Source organism: Polyodon spathula, chromosome 4, assembly GCF_017654505.1.
Source record: "Polyodon spathula isolate WHYD16114869_AA chromosome 4, ASM1765450v1, whole genome shotgun sequence".
NCBI classification, from domain to species: domain Eukaryota; kingdom Metazoa; phylum Chordata; class Actinopteri; order Acipenseriformes; family Polyodontidae; genus Polyodon; species Polyodon spathula.
In genome coordinates this window covers 74,458,118-74,482,307 of record NC_054537.1, presented here as the reverse complement: position 1 = coordinate 74,482,307, position 24,190 = coordinate 74,458,118, and the positions used below count along the sequence as shown (strand labels likewise).

The following is a 24,190-nucleotide window of genomic DNA, read 5'->3' as shown; positions in this document are numbered from 1 at the left end:
GGATGATTATGGTTCTGATTAACAAAACAAAATTAATGTATCATTGTACAGCTGGAAGTTTAATGCACTCGTACTGCACTGTATGCAACACTAAGATATTTTGTTAACTGGTTATTAGATGATTTATGTCTGTTTATTTAGCTTTGCTTTTTTAATTGATGCAAGCAGCACTGTTTAATACATTTCTTTTTAAAACTGAATTAATACAACACATCTGTATAACCTAATGCAGCTGAAGCTATATTGTCTAAGTATAATTTTGGAAATAAATGTTTAATAAATAAATCTAATAATAATAATAATAATAATAATAATAATAATAATAATAATAATAATAATAATAATAATAATAATAATATAATAATTTGGCTTGCAGTGTTTGGGTACTTGATAAGCTTAAATAGAATAGTTTAACACAGATGTGATGTTGGATGTATAACTTGATTTTACGCTCTGTTAATTATTTCTTTTTAACCATTCAAGTACCACTTGTCAGTGGTTTACACTGTTACTGCTGGAATATACAGTCATAGTATTATATCTATATTTTGATGTATTTTGACATTGCACTTAAATTTACTTGAACTGATTATTTAGAAATTTTGAAAAACAATGAAAAAACACTGTACAATTATTAATGCAATAAAATGCTGCAAACAAGGGTTATTTCAAAGCTAAACCTGCATATTTTTCTTTTGAAAAAATCAATTGTAAAAAAAAATTTTATGCCAGTGCGACCTATACAGTGGTTTTTATGGTATGTGAGTTTAAATCTTACACAAGGTTATTTATTTATATTACAAATTTTGGTGTCTGCGGCTGCTGGCTGACACTGCAAACTGGCATTTTAATGCAAAGTTCAGACAGTGTTTACATACCATAATCATTCTCCTTCTCAGTAACTTTTCATAGATTTGCCTTTACCTTGTGGAAGGTCATAGAAAACGTTTTTAACCCTTTCCTAATGCCATCTTAAGTTAAACCAATTACACGGCACAACAACTTTTCATAATGTAAAATTTTAAAGAGGCAAATAGTCAGCTTATTACACTGATAAATTCTTCTTCTTTGTCTGGATGTGTCAGTTGTTCAGTCTGTAACATCACCCTGTGATCTTTTGAATGATTCATTCTACAACTCCTCTAAATAAAAGTTAGTGTTTTAAGTACGGGATAAACAATTCAAAGTGTTGAATCAGTAAGAAAATAATCCACAATTCAACACTTATCGTTGTTTATCCCATACTTAAAACACTAAATCGAAAGTTTGGTTAATGGCAATAAGACCTTAATATCTTCCTTCGACCACAGGTGCTTATGGAATGTATTGTGTGTTGTATATTACACTGTAAAGGGGCAGTAGCGGTTTTAGGCATGTGCAACCCATGCAATTGCATGGGGCCCCAGGCTGAAGGGGGCCCATGTTGTAGTGGCTCAGTTACGATAAAAAACAAACTTATATTCAACTTGTCTGCACCAGAATGAATAACTTATTAACCATTTTACTGTTCCTTGTAGCTATACAACACAAGCGATAAAAAAACACATGTAGGGGTTCATGTCAGTATGTGCTGTGTAATCACATGACCCGATTTAAGCTACAAACGGTAAGACGTTTAAAAATTAACCAATTTTGACAGACTACAAACAAAGTTTGCTTGTGTGTGCCATCAGTGCTGCAAACTTGAGTGGAATACATGTATAGGTGTCTCACACACAGTGTTTGAATGAACCTGGAAACAAATACAAATAAATACGTTTCCAGCCGATGTATCATCCTCGCCTCTTGCGATGCTCATCTCCATCTCCAAGGGAAATGTGCTGGACCTGTATCCTAACCTCAGTATTGCCTTGCATCTGCTTTTGACTGTGTCTGTCACAGTAATGTCATGGGAGAGAAGCTTTTCATGCCTGAACATCAAGTGAATAAAAAAAAAAAAAAACTTCAGCTATAATTGAAGACTTTGTTGCTGCGAAAGCACAAAATGTTCATTTCTAACGGAGTGTTTTGGGGGGTTGTTTGCGATTGACGTAGTAAAATGCAATACATTTAATAATGTCGTTGTTGCCCTGTTTCAAAGTCGTGGTATTGTAGCGTAGTATTACTGGTAAGAATAGGGACCTGGATCAAGCTTTGCATGGGGCCACAGTGGGACAAATGCCGCCACTGTACAGGGACCTGCATGACAGTATCAACAAGACGTTTAGTACACCTCTACATAATTAAGGTGGTCAATTTAGATTTAGAAAATATTTCTATCATTGTGATACATCAGGGCCTATAATAAAAACACAGCTCAGATACACAAACAAATGTAATATAATTAACCTCTTCATTAACATGTCAGTAAAATGAAGAGTGCATACAATTACAAATGGGCTGTTATATCCCAATTAATAAACCAATCAGTGTGCCTCAAGACACTTTCGTGATAAGTAACATTTGAAAAGATTTAATAATCCATTTGAATTTCAGTTTCATAATGACGAGTTGTCAGGTTACATAAAAGTACTGTACCAGTTGTGAACGAATTGCCAAAAAGTTGGTCTTTTAAGCAAAGTTCCTATTCCTTTAGGCGAAGCATTGAATCTTAATTTACATAATACACAGCCAGGGTGAGTGTAAGGATTTTTGCCACCCTAGGCAAATTAAATTTTGCTGCCCTTCCTTTTCACTCTTTTTTTAAAATACATATAATGCCAATATTTATGATAAATGGATTCTACCAACATGCATGAGCTTAAAGTTACAAATAACAATTGATACAGGAGACGCACGTTACTTCAAACACATCGTATTTTCAATGTACCTTATTTGTATTGAATTCCTTAACTACTATAAAACTGCTATTTGCACAGCAAATCCTCCAGTACTTTTTTCTATAGGCAGATCCTTGTCTTAAGAATTAACTTTAAAGAATTAAAAAATATTTACCAATGTGTTATGAAAATGTTTAAATGGCACACAACTGCTCTAATGTCAGTGTTTGGGCACCGATGAAGAGATCTCTTTTCTTTCCTGTGTCAAGGCAATAATAAGCTGCGTGGAAATCAATTTTTTTTTTTTTTTCTGGGCCTTCAAGCAGTGTTGCCAATTTAACAAATTTCTCACCATAATCTATTTGTTTGTTGTCCAAAGCAACTAGCTACAAACCTAGTACTTTCCAGGACAATCATCAGAGAATTTTAGAGCTTTAAAAGCAGTAAAACTTTTCTAGATGGCCATCTGTTCCTCCAGCCCTGTACAGAGCCAGAAGCCCAGATTTCGCCTTAGCTCTGTCACTGTCCAAGGTTCTGATTATGTTCCTGTTCCCTCTGGCCCCCTTTCAGCTGTCCTGGATGGCAAGAGATCTTCTTTAAGGACATGATTCTCAAAACTAATTTCTCTTTATTCACAGACCACCTGGATTCTCTTGAAACCCGGCTCTCCTTCAAGATTTGTTGTCATGCATTTACTTAGGTGTCTCATATGGATCTTTTCAATCATCAATTATTTTAACTACATGCCGGCCAGCTACTTGTTATCACTAATAATGCAGCTGATGCTCTTTCTCGCCTCCAGGCTCACCGATTCAGTGCATCCCCACCATCTAACAATTCCTCCATTTCAAGATTTGACCATTGATTCACACATTTAGTGGTCTCTTTTCCATATTTGCAATCTTTTTTGCAGCAACTCAGTATCCTTCTGGGAACCAATTAAGAACACTGTGAGTGAAGAACAAGCAGTCGGTTCTGTAATTAACTTAAAAAATAAGTTAAAAAAAAAAAAGAAATGTGGTACTCTCATTGTTTTAATGGGAAATCTTTTTTTTTTTTTCCCCCAGCACAATTGCTGTTTTAATGTATTATACAGATGTGGCTTCCTCCTAAGTATGCCATTAAAATAGTCTAGTGTTACCAGAAGATAAGTAAAACACATTAAGAGTGCTTGCAGGAAACATTAATAGAACATTTGGAGATTTTTTTTAAGCTTTTTTATTTAGAAGCTACTTGATGGAAATGTAACAAATGCCATAAAGAAAAGTCGTTTTTTTTTTTTTTTTTTTTTTTAAAGCAAGGTAGTACTTTTAAATTATTATTTACAAAAACAGATTGACAAAATAAACTATGACAAAGTAAATAAAACAAAACAAATAGATAAGAAGTTTCTAACAAGTCAAAGACCAAATACGTTTCTGGTTTATGCACACCCTTAACTACTGTGATAAAAAAAAAATAAATATATATATATTATATATATATATATATATATATATATATATATAACGTTATATTTGCAATAAAGGTTTGACAGTAAGAGAAGGTCATAACTCTAAAATCATTGGAATTTATATCACCGTCCTAAAATAAATTATGTAGTCTTCATTTAAACCATTTTGTGTACATTGGGAAAAAAATGTATGTTTTGGATACAAAACCTGTACTTAAAAACATGTATATCTGATATATACCTATCATATATATACACACACACACACACACACACACACACACACACACACACACACACACATATATATATATATATATATATATATATATATATATATATATATATATATATATATATATATATATATATATATATATATATTTGAAAAATAAAAGTGCTGTGGACCAAAAGGAGAAAAAATAAATAAAAATAAAAATCGCAGTGTAAAGTCATAGCCAAAGGTTTTTCATCACCCTGTTGAATTAACAAAATTTGCTTCATAAAGTCAAATGAAGCCTGCTGAATAATGTTACGTTAACCGTCCTCTTTATTACTTGACATCTCCCAGGCAACGGCTCCCGCTTCTTTGTAAATAGCTGACTGTGTGTCATGGATGACTCAAGATCGTGTAGAACGTTTTGGTTAATCTTTTCCCAGGCAGTCAGTCACATTCCTGTTTGTGTACTTGGGCAGTCACGTCTTTTGTTGGCGATTTTTATTTATTTATTTTTATATAGGCAAAACTGTTGATTCCTTAAAAATACCCACAGTGAGACGGAACAACTCGACAGAAAAAACGAATGCCATAGACCTGTTCCAATATGCGCATGACCAGTTAGCCAGATATGACGAAGAAATTGCACAAGGTAAAGTAAACAAAGCACTGAGTCAGTATGTTAGACCAAAAATATGCCTGACTGTACTACATTGACGTTTTGTTTAACGTAAGTAATGTTTCTTAGCACATATGTTTCTAACTTTATGAATACGTGTAACGTAGATCTACTTAATTAAGGCCCAAAAACTGTGAAATAACAGTTTTTATGCATTGTAATTCATTATGTACGCGGGCTACGTTTCAAGGCAAATATGATAGTTAAACTTTGCATATTTTACCATGTGAATTGGATAACAGTCCTAGATGAATATCATGTGTTGCTTGTTAGTTCTTTATATCAGAAGAACTTTCTTAATGTGACATAATTAATCGTCACATTCATTCTTTTGTAAACCTTATACAAAATAAAAGCCCTTGTACAGTTTCTAATATATCAATATACATTTTCAATGTACTTAAAGTAAGGGACTGAATATTCATTGTTGTTCGTTAGTTGTATAGTGTATGATTAATTAGATGTCTAATTATGCAAATAAACTGTTAGCCTTTTCCTGTCTAGTCTCTTGCATATAGATCCTCTGTTTAAGGCAGGGTTTTTTTAATGTGATTTAGGTCTGTACTTTTACTCTTGTCGGTTGCATACTGTAAATGAGTATTGAAGAGGGCAGGACAGGCACACATATTAAATTGAATATGTAAATGATAATTAAGTACAAGTATATGTTGTAGTGCTGTATACAGCTAAATATCTTTCAATTAAAATGAATATAGGTGATACATTAGTAATGTTGTGTATATATTTCCATTGGGTAGACAGTATTATTTCTAAGGCAAACAGAAAGTCAGTCAGGGAGGATCACCCAGCAGGACTGGATCCAAATGTCCCTCTGGATCCTGAAGCTGTCATGCTTGTTAATCTTTCGGGAAATACCTTAGAATCATTCAGCAGGTGGTCAACTGCTGCACTAAATGCATTTCTGTCTCTGAGAAAGAAATCCACAGAAGGGACATTTAATGAACTTGCAGCTAGGAAATTATAAATATGTGATGAGTACATTTGTAGGGTCTACACTGAGTATGACTGAAGAAAAAATTCCTGTAAGCGCAATTGAGGAGCATGAGCTGCGTCAGGCATTAAAGGATTATAAGAGGAGATGTGTGGGTGGAGGGGTCGTGTTGCCAGGTCCTTTCTTTCTAAAGTTAGGTTAGGGAGGAAGAAGGCATGAAGCTATGGCCAAGCCTCTACCTGACAGACATGGTGGATTTCCTTAAAATAAGCACACCAGTTGAACTGGTCCACCAGCTTCTTAATGAATACAAGCAAGGAAAAGCATGCAGGTAGTGTTCCAAAGCTGAAGCACTGAGGCTGTGGGAATTCATTTGTGTAAAGAGAAGTTTTAAAGGCTCACTTTTTTATTACACTTGCAAATGTTGTTGTAAGAGGCTTACTTAAAAACAGAACGGTTTTACTGGATGAGCATATGCACATGCTCACAAGTTGTTTTACTGTGTATGTACTTAAACTCAAAAGGTATTTCACAGCTGGTTGTGTTGGAGAAACCTTATTCCATCCTGTACATGAGGCATCAACTGTGTGTATGCTCAGTACCATAGTAACACCAGGTATGAGGTTGAATAAACGCCTGTATGAAGCGTGGGCTGGAGTTCGCAAGCAAACGTCAGATGACCCAGGAGGAACAATACTGAGTGCTTATTGAACCTGGACTGCTGGATAAGTATGAAATGTAAACTTTATGAAAACATATTGTTGTCATAAGTACAATGATTTCAGGAAAATATTCAACTTCAGTAATGGTAATATTATGTTTCAGCTTCATTATTACTTCATTGATACATATTGGTCTGCACCTACCAACAATCCGCAGCTCAAACAAGCTTCGTTGGAACTTCAGAAAGGCAGACTGGGTGAAGTTTAGTGAGATAGCCGACCGCAGCATTCCAACGATTCCACTTCGCATCATTCCGGTTGAAGAGGCGTACAACTGCTTCTGTCAAGCAATCTTCAAAGCAGCAACTTCATCAGTTCCAAGAGGCCGAAGACCGGTGTACATTCCGTGCCTGGACAATGAATGTAAGTAACGAAAGTAATGTAATGAAAGTAACCTCGATTTCACTCACTAAAGCAGGAAGGCATGGAACTTGATCCGCTGACTTAGTGCATCTCAGAAACCTCCTTCATGTAGCCACCAGGAGTGACGGCAAACCAGGTGGCCACTCACCTGATAGAGGTTGGCAAAGCACCTCTCGAGAAACAATGGAAGAGGCGTGTAAGAGACGAGTGGCGCCAACTCCACCGAAGGAATAGTGGTCATGTCACAGTTAATCCAGTCCACCTGCTGAATTGGCAGAAGCTCTGAACAGAATAAAATCTGGAACCGCCATGGGCTATGACAACATCCCCCCACGGGTAAGATCATTGCTGGCTGGGTTTCTAATACGTGTCCTGTCAGAGCACCACATGCCACGAGTTTGGCAATGCTCAAAAGTCATCGGTATCCTGAAACCGGGTAAGGACCCTCGCGTCGCAGCAAGTTACAGACCTATATCATTACTTTCAGTATGCTACAAGGTCTTGGAGCGGGTGAGCCTTAAACGCATCACCCCAAATGTTGAGCGGATCCTCCCAATTGAACAAGCAGGTTTCAGAGCAGGAAGAAGTACATGTGATCAAGTCTTGGCTGTAGCTACCAATTGAACAAGCAGGTTTCAGAGCAGGAAGAAGTACATGTGATCAAGTCTTGGCTGTAGCTACCTTCATCGAAAATGGCTTCCAGCGGAAGTTTAAAACCGGCGTCGTTTTCCTGGATTTAAGTGCAGCGTACGACACTGTCTGGCACACAGGCCTCTTGTTAAAGCTGGCAAAATCCTTGCCAGCTTAGGTTCCAGATGCCGTGGAGTTCCTGCTGCGAGACCGGAGGATACGAGTACACATGGGTGAAGAAGTGAGCAGGTGGCGGATTCAGCAGAACGGTCTCTCACAAGGAGCTGTTCTCGCACCCACTCTCTTCAATGTGTATGTCTTGGACCTTCCTCGTACAAGATCCAGCAAGTTCATGTATGCGGACGACATCTGCTGTGCCACTCAAGCCCAAGCTTTCGAAGAACTCGAAGAGCGTCTCAACATCGATATGGCAATCTTATCCGACTACTGCAAAAAGTGGCGACTCCAACCAAGCATCACAAAAACTGTCTCAGCAGTTTTTCATCTGCACAATGCAAGTGCTTCATGGGAACTGAATGTAGTCCTAGATGGTAAACAGCTTAAGTGCGATCACAGCCCAATTTACCTCGGTGTTACCCTGGATCGTTCACTGACATTTCACGACCACCTGATAAAGACAGCCGCGAAAGTCTGCGCAAGAAACAACTTGTTGAGTATGTTGGCCGGCATATCATGGGGAGCACAAACACCAGTCCTCCAGTCCACAGCCACCTGATAAAGACATCCGCGAAAGTCCGCGCACGAAACAACTTGTTGAGTATGTTGGCCGGCATATCATGGGGAGCACGAACGCCAGTCCTCCAGTCCACAGCCCTTGCTCTGTGCTACTCAACAGCTGAGTACTGTGCGCCAGTCTGGTGTCGTAGTTTGCATGCAAAGAAAATTGACACTCAGCTGAACTCTACAATGCGGACCATCTCCGGCACTTTTCTCTCAACTCCGGTCCAGTGACTACTGTACGAGCAACATTACACCTCCACACATTCGATGCAACGAAGCAGTGGTCAAAATCGTCAACAAGATCCAGGATAACCTGGCACTACCATTGCATGACTTTATCCTCCATCCACCAAAGGTGCGTCTGGAATCTAGACGTCCAGTCTGGCTGTCACTTCCTGACTCTGATTGGTCATCAACAACCCAGTGGCAAGAGGAGTGGTTCCAGAGTGACACTCGCAACCAATTGCTGACCCAACAGACCGCCCGCCTGGCTTCGACCTAACACGCCAAGATTGTTCTTTACTCAATCGCTATCGTACTGGTTACGGTCGGTGTGCAGCGTGTCTTTATGACTGGGGCCTCGTAGACAGCCCACTCTGCTCATGTGGGCAGAAACAGACAATGCTTCACGTTGTGGAGGACTGCCTGCTGACAGGTTTCCCAGGTGGACTCCGTGTTTTACACACAGCTGTTGATTCAGCAGTTGCTTGGCTGCGCAAGAACAGCACACGCTAAGAAGAAGACTACTTCATTCACACATGATTATATTAAAACTTATATCCACAGGTTCATCAGTATTTATGATTTTTATTCAATTATTATCAAAAGGTAAATGCAGAATATGTTATGTATCCATCATACACATATATGTAAATCCTATACATATCTTATTGTATTTAGGCTTTTTTTTTCAAAGTTAGCTGTGTTGTATCTCATTAGCTGATCTGAACGGGCAGAAGCGCTTCTTATTAATTGTGGTGATTTAATGCACATTTTTTATTTTATTTTTCGCCTCAGTCATTTCAGCATATTGAGGATTGTGTGTTTAACGAAATAAACTAATCTACAACTGAAAAATATACTTAAAATATCGAATACTACAGTGACACTTAACGCATACAAGCAATAGGGAAGCGCTGTACAGTAGTTTGTTTACTCTACCTCATTAAGATATTCAAAATGGCAGCAGAACCGTGGTCAGGTCTAATTCATTACGCAACAGTCATTTCAATAATTCATTCTAGTATGACACATTTTGAAATGTAACACTTAGAAAAGGGCTTGCCATTGCAGTTTCATATTGTTTGCTAAAAGTAGGTACTACAATTACACATTAACAATGTAAAACTTTTTTTTTTTAATTATTACAAATTGTGACAGCTTCTTGTATTTGATTTTACATTTTTTTGTAATTGCTCTTATTTGAAATCATTCTCATCCATTTATCATACTTACTGCTCTTGGACTTTGCTCATATAAACAAATATTTACTATAAGTTTTAACTGCCCTTAGTCAAACTCGTTCTTACTCATAATTTACTGTATTCTTTATTTTGCTCTTGCTTGCATTTGATTTATTGTACTTTCATAACTGCTCTTATCTGTATTAGGATAGTCTGTAATGTAATATGTTATAATGTGATACTTGGTACAGTGATATTTTGTAACAATTATAAGTCTTCCTGGACAAAGGCGCCTGCCAATAAATAAATAAATATATAAATAAATAATAACATGGTTTCTTGGTACCTGGTGTGCAATATTATACAATATTCAAATATCAAAAGAAATTAACTGTCTTGCTGTCTTTCACTATGTACTGTAAATACTGACAATATTACTTCTGCATTCATTTCACTAACCAGTGTATGTATGGAAGTGAGGAGGCTTTCTGAACAGTAAAGAACATTTACTGTACTATTAGATTTGTGTTGTCCACAGACATACATGTGACTCTTAATATGGTATTTAGTTCTAGGGACTCCCTTTCCAGGGTGCTGAAATCTCTCCTGCACAGTGCGTAAGATCTTATTGTGGTCTCACCCATCCTTGCATACCCAATGACAAAATATAATTACAAATTGTAATTACATCAAAGAAATTTTCTTGACAACTATACACAGCAGCTTGATGAAGCTGGTATACTGCCAGGGGAATTTTGATTGATAGGATCATTATTGCCATCAAGTTGCTTACAAAACTTCTGGGCGACATGCTTGCCAGAGCAATTAAGCAACACTTTCTTTCGAAGCAGAGGCTCAGACATTTGAGAGCTTAGTGCCAAGGAAACCTGGGATCAGCAAGTTTTTATCAACACAGTCACCTTCCTCACACATGCTAGGGGCTCTTCAACAGTTGGGACCTATTGTAAGGAAAAAAATGTAATTTGTAAAACAGTTATTTTTTACTGCACACTCTTAAGAAATAAGTTTTCCAGTTGTTTTTAAATAAAAATAAAAAAATACAGTAAATAATTACGTGTGACAGCACTTACGACTTAAATATTTGGTTATAAGAGTAAATTTCATACAATAAAATAAATGGATAAGAACAATTTCAAATAACAGCAATTACAAAAAATGTGAATACAGTTACCTTTAGGAGTAAAATGAAGTACAAGATATAGAAGATATAATTGAGAGCAGTAGTAGAATACAGCAAAGTGTGGAACAGTTAAGGTCTCTGGAACTCGCTTTAACCCAAGCCAAAATGGTAGAGGAGAACCAGCCTAACCATGCCCTGGAAGGAGGACCACCAGGCCACATCAAACACTTCTGCTCGACCTTCTCCACCCCAGCTACCTTCTAGCGTTAGGTTAGGGTTAGAGTTAGGGTAGCATCCTGGGGAACTACTGAGTTCGCCCTGAAGAGACACTTTATGTTGTGTTTGTCTTTGAGCAGGTGCATGTATTGTTCGGGCTGAGACCATGCCAGGGAGGGCTAGGTTAGGAAGGCAGGGAGAGTGATGTGCTGCAGTGATTGGAGGAGAGCAGGTTGAAAGGGGAGGGGGAAGTACCAGCTGGGTGGTATAAGAATGGGAGCGAGTCAGGGTGTGTGTGGGTTGTGAGTTGGGAGCGACAGTTAATCAGTGATAGCGAGTGACCAAATTAGCAAAAGAAACGGGTGTGGAGTATAGGATTTTGACAGAAAGAGAAAAAGGGGTTGTCATTTTGGCATGGTCTTAGCCCATAAAGACCAACTGTTTAGAAGGAATAAAAAGCAGATATTCCGTTTGTATCTGTACTCCCTTAGTCTGTCCCTTCGTTCTGTTTTTTAAATAAAAGAAATAAACAGGGTAGACCCTGTGTCACCACAATATGTTCCACCAGGGGTCCCTGAGTGGCTCACCTGGTAAAAGCACGGCTGCGTGGTGTGCAGGGTGAGTCATACTGTCAGGGGAGTGCAGGTTTGCATCCTGGATGTCTTTGCTAGGGCTTCTGGAAGGAGTGTTGCTTTGGCTCCCCTGGGTTAAAGGCAAAACCAGCAATCTGCAATCTGGTCTGAGTGGTCATAGTTTGCTAATACATATTATGCAACAAGAATTAAAATGACACTGTAGCAGGGGGAGATCTGTGCTGAGCTGGCGTGTTCACAGTGCTGCAGGAAGAGGGCGGCAGTCATCCAACAACTGCCTGTGAGTCATGGCAGTGACACGGGGAGGTGGGAAAGTGGGTGTGTGGACTTTCCCCCTCTCTGAATGGCTGAGAGGCGAGTCTTGGGGGAGATTGTTAGCCCTGTAAGTTAACGCTCTGCTGTTTCCTCAGGTCTGCCCATTTAGATGTGCCGAGAGTACGGAAGCTCTGGTCCAGGAACGAGAATCAGCCGGGAGAAAAAGAAACAGAGTTTCACAGCAAGACAGTGAGAGCGGGGAACCCTTGGGCAGACCCCGGAGTATTGTAACGGAGCAGGTTAGTTAGCCGGCAGTGTAGGTCGGTGATCTGGGTCGCACGGGTAGCGGCGACCGGGATATAGCTGTCAAGTGCAGCACCTTTTCTTTGTAGTTTTGTTACTGTTTTATTTTCCCTGTTTCTTTGTGCCTTCTGTTTTGAATTATTGTTTTGAAGCACCTGCAAGTGCGCCGGTATTGTGTACCATTGCTTGGTATTCCCGTGGTTCTGTTTACCATCGTTGGTAAACAGACCACGGAACAACAGTGCCCTCTGCTGGCTAAAAGAAAAAGAGCACCCCAAAATAAAACTGGGCACCTGTGCGGTGTTGCCAAATCCACTTGTCTGTCTCCTGTGTCTGAATTGCCCACCCCCCTTCCACAGACACATAGGGACTTCAAAATGATAAAAAGCATTGTTAAATAAATATTAAAACACTATCCAGTTAATTTCCAAATGAAAATCTGGTCCACAGATTTTAACAGCACGTCCAATTTTAGCCTTGCCCACTTCCAATGACATCATCAGAGTACGAGTATTTATATGAGTATTGGTTTCGGAGTATGAGTAATGGGTTCTTTCTACACCTCTATTTTTGTTTGTATTATTATGCATTGTTTTATGTTTTGTGTCTATATAAAATGTCAACAGGTACACAAAGTTACAAATCAATCCAACCAGTTATTAAAAAGTTAGATGTCTCAAAAGCTATAATAGAAACACACTTTACAGTTAATAATAATAATAATAATAATAATAATAATAATAATAATAATAATAATAATAATAATAATAATAATATTTTTAATATATTCACTGTGTCTCACCAACTGTAATGGCTTGTGTAAGTTGAGCTCACTCTCTGCTAAGTTCATTCTCAGAAAATGGAGCTTGATAGACAGTGGGTTAGTCAGTGATAGAGGTGGGATTTGAACTGGTGACCTTCTGCCTCCAGGTTCACTACAAAATAATGGTCATTTTTACTTGCCATCCAGAAATACAATATAAAATCAGTTATTTGAAAAAGCACAGTGGCTGATTGTACTTGATAGGTAAAGTAAATGGTGAGGTAATAGATGAAGTAAAATCGCTCAACTATATTGGTGGGTAGTGCATGTGTAAAGTCCTAGCTCTCAGTTCATGCCCTTAGTGAGGAAAACAGACAGAATTGCTGATGTCTTGCAGTTCTAAGTGTCTGATACACTCCTTTGTCACATCATGCCATACTCAACGTGACAAAAAGGAAAATTCAGTTGATTAAGAGGGGAAATCAGATAAATGCAACTTGCGATCACAAACTCATTTTAAAAGGCTGTGACCCTGTTTTTCTGGTGTCCATAGGAACCGACAAGCTATCAGCTTCTGAGGCCTTTTCCAAACATCAAGAGATCCCAGCTACAAGCATTCAGGTTTTGTCATATACAGTAGTATCCAAGTCACTCATACCAGTCCCTTTACCACCCAGTGTTGCACCTGCTTCTTCTGAAGTTCAGCAGATGATTCAATTAGGATGAGCCTAGTGAAGTTAGACCCAGTGCAGATAATCTGCTGCTCTGTTGGCCTGTGCAGTGTTTTGAAATTCACAGGGCAAAGCTTTCTGCCAAAAAAAGCAGAACACTGCTGCAGGCTAACTTTTCAATGAAGTCTGTGTACATCTACTGACCATGTGACTTTGAGTCTCTTTGTAAATTTGACATGGCAATAATAATAATAATAATAATAATAATAATAATAATAATAATAATAATAATAATAATAATAATAAAAATAATAATAATAATAATTTAAAAGTTTTTCATTGTTTCAATTACAATTAACATACAGCTATGGTCAAAAGTGTTGCATCACCGAGATTTTGAGGATTGCGATATAATTTAAAAAAAAAAAAAAAAAAACAACCTTATGAACAATTTGTCAGTTTTTTGTGTAAGGAAAACTACAAAGTGGTATGTAATTCAATATGTTAACGTAACATTTTTCAGCAGGTTTAATTTGACATTTTAAAGCAACATTTGTTAATTCTATTGGGTGATGCAAAATGTTTGTCTATAGCTGTGTTGCATGGTTGTGACAATTTTGTGATTATGTTGTTTTGAACAGGAAATTGACTGTAATTTACAGCAGTGGTATTAACACTGTACTGTGTCTGATCGTACATGCATCTGATTGGTTTAGTGATTTTTTAAAAAAGTATTCAATTACATTTATCATTAAAAAAACAATGTTCAGAAACTTTTGGCTTGTTGTACTTGGTTGATAGCAATGGTATGAAAGAGGTGAGATCAGATATTCCATCAGTCAGTTAGGACAGGAGCAATAGCATTTTGTATTACAGTTGAATAGCCCTTTGTAAATAGTACAGCCTTTAATGTTAATTAAAAGCAGGTTTCAATTCTTTAATTTGCAAAAAAAAAAAAATGTTCAACACTTACTTTAAATTTGATAAAATCAAGAAAAAGTCCTATTGAAACTAAAAGTTGAGCGCAGACTTTTTACTTTCATTTGCATATTTGTTCACCAAATTCCTAGTGTCACATGGCAAAGTCATTTATATTCTATATAACAACGTTAAGTGCTTGATTCGTGCTCCTAAGTGTAAAAGCGCTCCACGGAAGAAAGCAAGAATGTAATACCTGGCAACACCATACTGGTATAGATTATGCAATTAAATGATAATGATAAAAGTCTAACGGTAACAAAAAATCAACACATAATACAGAATTTACAATTTGAAGCCTGTTTTTTGCAATGCTAGGGAACAGTAATTATTTAAGTGTACTTTATTAAAAATAAATATTAAATATATAAATCACTCTGTCAAGCACCATAATTGGGTGTCAAAACCTTTAAGACATGTCACGGATTGTGGAATGTTTTTTTTTGGTGTGTTTTAGTGGCTATTCTTTTAGCTGTCCCTACCTTATGACAATGGTACGATATGGTGTTTATCAAGCCAAAACAGCCAGGTTACATCCCATGCATATAAAATGACCCAGTCTTAATTAATTGTTAGTAATTTATTTTACACATCTTAAATAATAAATTGTGAGAAAACAAAACAAACAAAAAAATCTATGTGCTAGTGTGAACAGGCTGGCTGTAGGGTGATGTCAGTCCAGAAAGAAGTTCACACGCAGAGAAGCAGTACTGAAACTGAGACGCTGCAGTAGTGTGTTTATTGCAAATAAAAAGTTTAAACAGACAACAAAAACACTTTGTAAAAGAAAACGGCACATTGGCCAAATTAAACAGACAAACAAAAATGTTGAGTCAAAACAGACAAGTACTGCACAAAATAACAATTGTTATTCTTTATTTTATTTATTTATTTATTTATTTTACTTTGTTTTACTCTCATTCTCTCTCCCGTTCTCCACTCACTGAACAACCAACCCCTAGTGAGTTAAATGTGCATCTATAAATACTGTTGTGCCAGGATTCAATTACTAATTAATTACTCACTTGAATTCCAGCATGTGAACTAATTTGTGCAACGCCATGGTCACATATTTTTACTTAAAAAATATACTTAAAATGCACGTGAAGTCCCTTGCCCAAATACAACTATATATTTTAAATCACTCGTGCTACACAGACCCATTTATATCCCATGCGCCAATACCTACACACCAACATTAACATACCACACTCAACACTTAACACAAAATACACACAGGGGTGGAACACACTACCACAGTATTTTCCTTCGCCGTACCTTAACTGTCTCACTCAATAGAGTGTTGATATTATGTTTTTGAAAGCTACAGGAAAGCACACTAAGCTGATCAAAAGGATAACAAGCTGGCTGTCCAGAGATTCTTGGGCAGGACCTTTTTTTTTTTTCCTCTGGCGAGAAATAACTTGTTTGTTCAATGCGCAGACTACAGGGGGAGAAAGACCACACATTCAACTCACACATTCAAACAACCAGGAGTGCAAAGAAAGCCGGACCAGTAAGGTACCTTATTACTAATTAGATTAAATCCTTTTACTCTGTATTTGACGTTTGTTTGTCTGAATTTAATAACTCACAGTCAATATGGAAGCTAGGGTTACCACTGTGCATTGCCGTTTGGGTATGAGCTCCACTGGACAATTTTTCTTTTTTGATTTATTATCATTTTTTTTGTAATTTACTCCTTCACAGGATATGATTTCTGAACATCTATACTTAAATAAAATTACAAACAGAACCCCCCCACCCCCACCCTCACCAATCCTAATGGAGGCACATGGTTTGATTTTATTGATTTTAGTTAATGTAAATGAGGCTTAGAGAAATTATTATGCAATACAAAACCACATTACCAGACCACTTGCACCCCACTAGAATTAATTATGTGGAAGCCCGTGTGTCCTGCTCCATTCTTTAATTAGTTATACAAGCTTCTCTTTGTTATCAAAGTGTTTGTTGGATTATTCAGGAAATTAGCTTGCTACACACCTTTTGAAAGCATACTTCAGTACCATTAGTACAACTAGATCCAAAACTAGATATATATATATATATATATATATATATATAGATATATATATATATATATATATAGCAATTTAGGTTAAGATGACACTGAACATCATGCTTGTGATGTTGACTTGTTGCTAAGGAACAAAAACAAATGAAAAGCAACTGAAGCTGACCTTGTAAACAGAAAACTTACCTACTCAAATGGAGTATACTGTAGATCAGAATCAGCATTGAAAACAGCTCTGATATAATACAAAACTGATTTTAATATAAGAACATCCTTAGCTTTACCCAATCAACAAACAACAACAAAAAAAACTAACTTGAAGATGGCCTGCCTTAATAATTTTTATTGTCATTTTGCTTACTTCCTAAAGACTTGTTCTAAAGCATGTTTTGCAAAATAATCAGTCTGACCGTCTTTACCTTTTAACAGTTCTGTTACACTTTCTATATTGTGTGATTTATTGTTTTTCTGTGGCAAAATCAGGAGTTTATAAAATTGACCAAAAAACTGTTTTAATGTGTTTATGCAGCTAGCTAAATTTGGACCATGACAATAACCAACAGTATAAAATGTCTCCACAAGAAAGGAAGACACGCTTTATATAAACCGATGCATTACAATTGTGCAGTGTCCGTGTCTTGCCTTTAGACATTTTCCAAGTATTTGGTGTTTTTAGGAAACCATGAAGGAAGCATTTATTTCAGTTTCTCAGGATGAATTTACATCCAAAATGTAGATAATACATATTGGATGACATAAAACACAACGTACGTGTTTGACATAACCATTGAATAACATTTAATGTGTTTTTCCTAATGTGTAATTTTATGGCAAAACAAAAAAAAATTACAAAACAGACTTCTCTTTAAAAGCTTTGAAGGTGTTCTCTAAAAACAAAAAAAGGAACAATTTTAATTTCACTTGTAAAGGTAAAGGATAAATTCACCATCTGTGACAATTTTGTATATTGCTTCACACTCCCATTTGGAAGAGAAAAGCTGGTCTTCTCCAGTGTGCTTGTTTGACTTCTCTCAAATGTGATTAAATTGTTCCATGAAGGAGATTTTTCTTAACAATCATTTGAGAGAAGCAAAATGAATACCTGGCAAAATAAATCAGTGTTGTAATGGGCCTTGTGGCAAAGTGGTTGGTAGTGCGCTGGTGTGTAGGTGATGAGGTGCTCCAAACAACGACAGACAACAAATTTCACGGTCCAAACAGTTCTTTAATTTTCCCTAATACGGTTTGGCACTGTTAAATAATAATACTGGCTTTACACAGCAATGTGCAACGCCAGTAATAAACCACAGAGTTCAGTCCCAAAATAATAATACAATAACAGTAACACTCCACACGGACACAGCCACCTCCAGACGGTGCGTGCTCTTGTACAGGTGTGGTAAAAGACAACAATAGTAGTGCTGTAGCGATAGTTCCCAGTACTTATTAGCCATCTAACAAGAACAAACAGTAAGTTAGACAGACAAACAAACAAAACACTAAACACTCATGACCCATTTTACTTCCATTTCCTTACTGGTCCTTTTCAGTAACCATAACAAAGGAATAGATTATATGGTCACATCTCCTGAAATACCCTTAGTTGTCCCCTACGATAGTTAGTTCAATCACATATCCTCCAATCCATGACTGACACACCGCGTACCACATTAGGGTAATGACTTCTGAGGGTAATGACTTTCCTGGATGGCTGGCTTTAGACTGACCCTGGAATGAACTGCCAAACAATCCAGTATGGGGCACAAGGTTCTTGTTATACAGCACCCTCACAGATCAGGAGGGAGATTGTTGACTAGGATTCATTCACAAGCCTGCTTAACTACCACCTGAGCCAGTGCCAGATCATCTCAACCAGCACAGCCAGCTGGAAGTCAGTAAACAACCAGCTCTGTGCTTTTTTGCTCATAAAGGAATTTTCATTTATTTTAATTCCTTTTAAAATATACCAACATTTTTGTTAGTTTGACTTGGGTTTCACTTAAAAACATCAGAAATTGAAATATTTGTATTTGAATGGCCTTAACTTTTGAAAAGGGGAAAACGGTTAACTTTATTAACAGTTCATAAGAACAGGTTAATGACACTTTAATAGACGATATTACAGCAGCATTCTGTCCATTTGTTATAACTGTTTTGGTTACAGGGAAGATATTCCAGGCGCCTCCTGATAAAAGAGGTGATGCATTATTTGGGGCTGGCATGATGTAATCACTTTGTGTGTCGAAACACTGTAGGTGGAAGCATGGATCTGCAACACAAGAGGGGAGGCAGTCTACAGTATGTGTCTGGTTTTTGTAGTCCCCTTTCACATGGTGTACAAATGTGTACCACTATTTATGTAAAAATGATCAATTAGAAAACAGAAATATTTGGACTGATACAAATAGAGCTTACAGTGCTCCCAAAGAAAGCAGTAATGAGTGGATTTTAAACTTTGATTTGTATAAAAAACACAGAAACACACTTCATGAACAGTATTACTATAATGATAATAATCTTTGCCCCTGTAGCGCATGTCTGTAAGTACACAGGATCCTAAAATTGAACTACTAATACTTACTAGGATCTAATTGCATTCCAAACACATTGCATAGTGAGGACAAGTTAAATATACCTTTTTCATTTAGATTTATTCTGTTAATCGGAGCAGCCCTAATATCACTCGATTAAAAATTTTGATTGGTTAATGTATGGGCATTAGTTGATTAATCGGTTGAGTAATCGTGTACGTCTTTAATAAAGGTAACAATCTTATAGCGGCTGTCCTGCATAGTAATGCTAGAAAATCAATAGAATCTAAATAAAAATACAAGCCCAATAGGAATTTTTAAAAGCATTTTTGTTTTTAATTTTATTTTGGTAAATGCAACACATTTTCACAGAGCAATCGTTCTTTAGTGCCATTGTTAGTCATGTACCTGAAAACACAAGACAGCTGACATCAGTTGTTTAATCTACCAAAACAGCTACATACTTGGCTTCCTGTACTTCTGCATCTAGCAGAACCGGAGGCACTGAACAGATTAAGTCATTCTGAATCTTGTTAGTGGTACCTGAGAATATTTTGGCTATTGACAAGTAATTTCTTAATATGCTGTTGTAGTCATAAATCAGAGAAAGTAATTCCACACTACGTTCCCTAGACTTTCATTTAGTTAGTCACTGTGGCTAAAGTAACCTAACATGTTTTAGCCACACTGAAATAACTTAAGCCACTTAACATTACTATAAACAAGTTACAAACATACTGTTTCAGTAAGGCAAACAATGTGTATTTTATTTGAAAACATGTAGATATTTAAATGCCAGACCTTACCTTTACAATACACATAAACAGTATATTTAAAGTGCACTATAACTCTAATTCCCATTTAATAAATGCCAAACTTAGTCCCACGTGAAAAAAAACATTACAGATTTCCTAAATTCTGAATAGGTTTGCATTGATATTCATGTACTGCATAATCCTTTACGTTATTTTGAATGTGATGTGGTTTTCTTTCCACTGCAGAATGGTAAAGCGAAATTGTGCCAGCAGACAGTGCTATTAGTGTTTGTTAATATTAATGCCTCCCTGACCCAACCACAGCTTTAGTTACACAAGTGTGCTGATTTGATTAGTAATATCAGTAGGATTGTACAGACTCAAAGTTTTAAAACTTTTTGCTTTTTTTTTTTTTACCGTGTTCTTTCACCTGGGACAGTAATATTGCACTGATTCTGACATTAAAACTCAATAAATCATAGTGAGAAGAATCCTTCTTTTTGAATGATAAATGTGTTTCTTTTTTTTATTAAACTGTTCCTCTTCCGAATCTTCTTGGAACCACTCTGTTACTATTGTAAACATATATTTCATATTTCAGGTAGCAAAAAACTTAGCTGTTTAGTATATATATATATATATATATATATATATATATATATATATATATATATATATATATATATATAGCGCCTTTCATAGTGGACCACCATCACAAAGTGCTTTACAGAGGTTGGCTGTGAACTGTGCATTATATGAAGAGTCGCTTACAAAAGGACATTGATTTAACATCTCATCCACAGGATGGAGCACAAGGAGGTTAAGTGACTTGCTCAAGGTCACAGAGTGAGTCAGTCAGTGGCAGAGGTGGAATTTGAAGTGGTGACCTTCTGGTTACAAGCCCTGGAATTTAACCACTAGACCACACTGCCTCTACAAAATAATTAGTGGAATTAAAAAGTTATGTGATAATTAATAATGGAGAGTTGTTCAGGACAACATTGATAAATATGGGGAACATTGTGTCTTTCTGATATAAGCTTTAAAATATGTTACAAGCTACAACAAATACAGAAAAATAGAGATATTTTCTGTTAGAACAGTGCTTAGCTGAATACACTGTTACAGGCTAATGTGGCTGTTTTATTTCTGAATCATTCTCTCACTATTGACATATACACATTTACATTTTTAATGGACCCTATTTTTATAATAGATACTTTTATTTCTATATATTTGCTATTAAGAAACATGAACTTTCTTTTTCTTTTTTTACATGACTGTCTAGATGTGAGCGGTGTGGGAATTAGTGAAGGTCCAAACAAGAGATATATTTCCAAAAAGGTACATTTTTATTTAAGTATTACAACTCCCTATATCAGCAATGATAGGGGGGTTAAAACATCAAGCTGGCATGAACAAAACACTTGCCATTTACTTTGCAATAATACCAAGTACTGTACTGTAACAAGGAAGAGCAAGATTTGTTATTCTGGCTGATTGTCAAGAGTCTTTGAAAGAGTAAATGAACGGTGCACTGAGAGTACATCTGTGCTTTAAGTGCAGGGTGTGCTAATAAAGGAGAAAAGCTTGACCATAGCAGATGCAGAGCTAAGATTAAGGAACTTGAACATGAGCTGCACTCCCACCAAGCAACGATAACAGTGGAAGAATAGATATACAGTGCCTTCATTTTTATTTTAATCAAAAGGTAAGAAGTTTTGTCTTTTTTATGTTTTACATGTATAATTGTACTGAATCGTCAAGGACAGGAGAGCCTGTCTTGGTTTCAGTGAGTCTATACAGAGCAACTTCAACTTTCTTTTTTGAGTCTGGGTAATGTGCTCAGAGATAGCTGTGTTGTGGTTAAGAAAAAACTCGCTCTTCCTCAACAGGGATTTTGAGAATGAATAACCTGTATTGTGAAACAGGTTAAGCAGCAAACATTATTTTTCTGTGACAACCTGTATCATGATAATTATGCATTCCCAGGTGAAGTTGGAGTGAAATCAGATGTTATCAAAATAATAAATACCGCATCTGTTCTTATTTTTCAGGAAAAATTAAGTGGTTCCTGTGGATAACAACTTTTGAATGCTGTGACAACAGGACCATTGAAAACTGCTATCCTGCTCAAGAACCAATGCCTGACAATAGAAAAATATTGTCACCAACTAAACAATGTGAAATTTGAATGATTTACTGTAACGTTGAACATGTCTAAAATTAATGTAGGAACTTTAATGTTATTTGTAACAATGGGTTAGCAATAAAAGTGTGTTATACAAAATAAATACATGTGTGGGTATTGTATAAGAGAATATCACAAGATGTAATGGAGGTTTGTGTAACTGTATAATGAGGAAAGGAACTGCTGCCTCCCAATGTATTAAAAATAGATGACTATGCATTAAATATAATTTTGGCACACCTACCTGAGATTGAGGTTATTAAGAAACAAATTAAAATAAATGTGGGTATTAGGACTGACTTTCAGGTCATTTATGAGCAAGAAGAGAGAAAAAAGTTGAAAACTGCCTGGATGGATCTGACATGGAGATAGGTACTGTCAACACCTACTGGGATTAGCTATTCAAGGAAGGAGTATGTCAATTCTTACACTCTCTTTGTGTTCTGTTACCAAAAGTGTCAGATTAAACAGCAGGGTAAGGTTATCGGATATAAGGGTAAGGGCATTACTTTTGGGAGAGTGAGCAGAATGTAGGTGATGGACAATCCCATGACGGATAAGATCAGATATTTAAAGATCTGACAACCTAAGACAGGCCTGTCACGCTGTGAGGGATTGTAAGGGTTAGGGTTAAAAATAAATAAGTAGGATGGAGGGAAAAATGCAACCAGGACTGCAGGAGGAGGAATAAAGGCAGCAGTCTAGCAGAAAGAAAGTAAACGTGAAACACTGACTTGGACTGACTACAGAAAGGGCGGGTGGCGTCAGAGTCAGTGAAGTGACACAGGAACTCCACTGACGCGACAGCTCCATGCTGCACTCTCCATCCATGGTCCCCAGTTCGCCCTCTGGGGGTTGGAAGGTCTCCTGTCAGGCAGAGTCTCGATGAGACGCGAGGATGAGAAAATGGAATGCATCATTGCATGCAGGGATCTCCTCGACACGCAGTGGAAAAGGGTCGAGGAAAATTCTGAAATCCTACTCAGGTTGTTCTCGAGGGGAGGCTAAGGAAGGTCCCATGCCTTTGGTTGGATCAGCAGGACCAGAGAGATGGGGGTGCTGAGTGAGGTTGGCTCTCTGGTCCAAAGGACCCTCTCGTGATACCTGACAGTCTGGGTGCAAGGCTGATTTGCATTCCTAAATGACAAAGCGAGTCACTCTGGTGGTCCCCCGAGACACTGGCTGCAAGCATCTAAGGAGCTAACCACTCAGACCACTTGTGATCCAAGAGATCCCAGACTCTGGTCACTCTGGCCAAAACCCTCTGCTTCCGCACTGTGAGGGATTCCAGCATCTGCGTACTAAAATTGGGGTTTTACTGGTATTAATTAATAGTACCTCTTTTGAACCGTTATTTCACCTGTTTTATGTCCCTCCTCTCTACTTGTTTCTTGTCCTTATCTAGTATGACCATCCATAAGGGGCAGACTGGGGAACAATGACCTCTCACAGCACCAACTAATTGTTTTAAAAGGAGTGAGGCCCCTAAAAATAACACTTAATTTCCCACGCACAATCATTTCAATTGAATGAAAACCAGAGACAAGTAGATTACAGTTATTGCTTTTCTCTGAGCATGATTGCTTATTCAAATATACACTGGTAAAACACAGTGATGTACCACGGTAAAACACAATGATTTACTGTAGGGTGATGACAGCAAACCCTCAGGAAGAGCTGTTTGGATTCCTTAAAGAAAAATAGGCACCTAAGCTGAAAGTAAGTTAACAATGAAACTGCCGTGAGACTTTAAATGGTTAACTCTGCAAATTTTAACTGACAGCTGCGACTGGTTGCTAGGGTAACAGCCTCTTCTTAGGTTCTGATGACATCTAT

General features: G+C 37.1%; 1 pseudogene; it reads right to left on the bottom strand.

The window, feature by feature from the left end:
* LOC121313970 overlaps window positions 1-24,190 on the bottom strand; it is a 122,906-nt pseudogene that overhangs the window by 4,217 nt on the left and 94,499 nt on the right.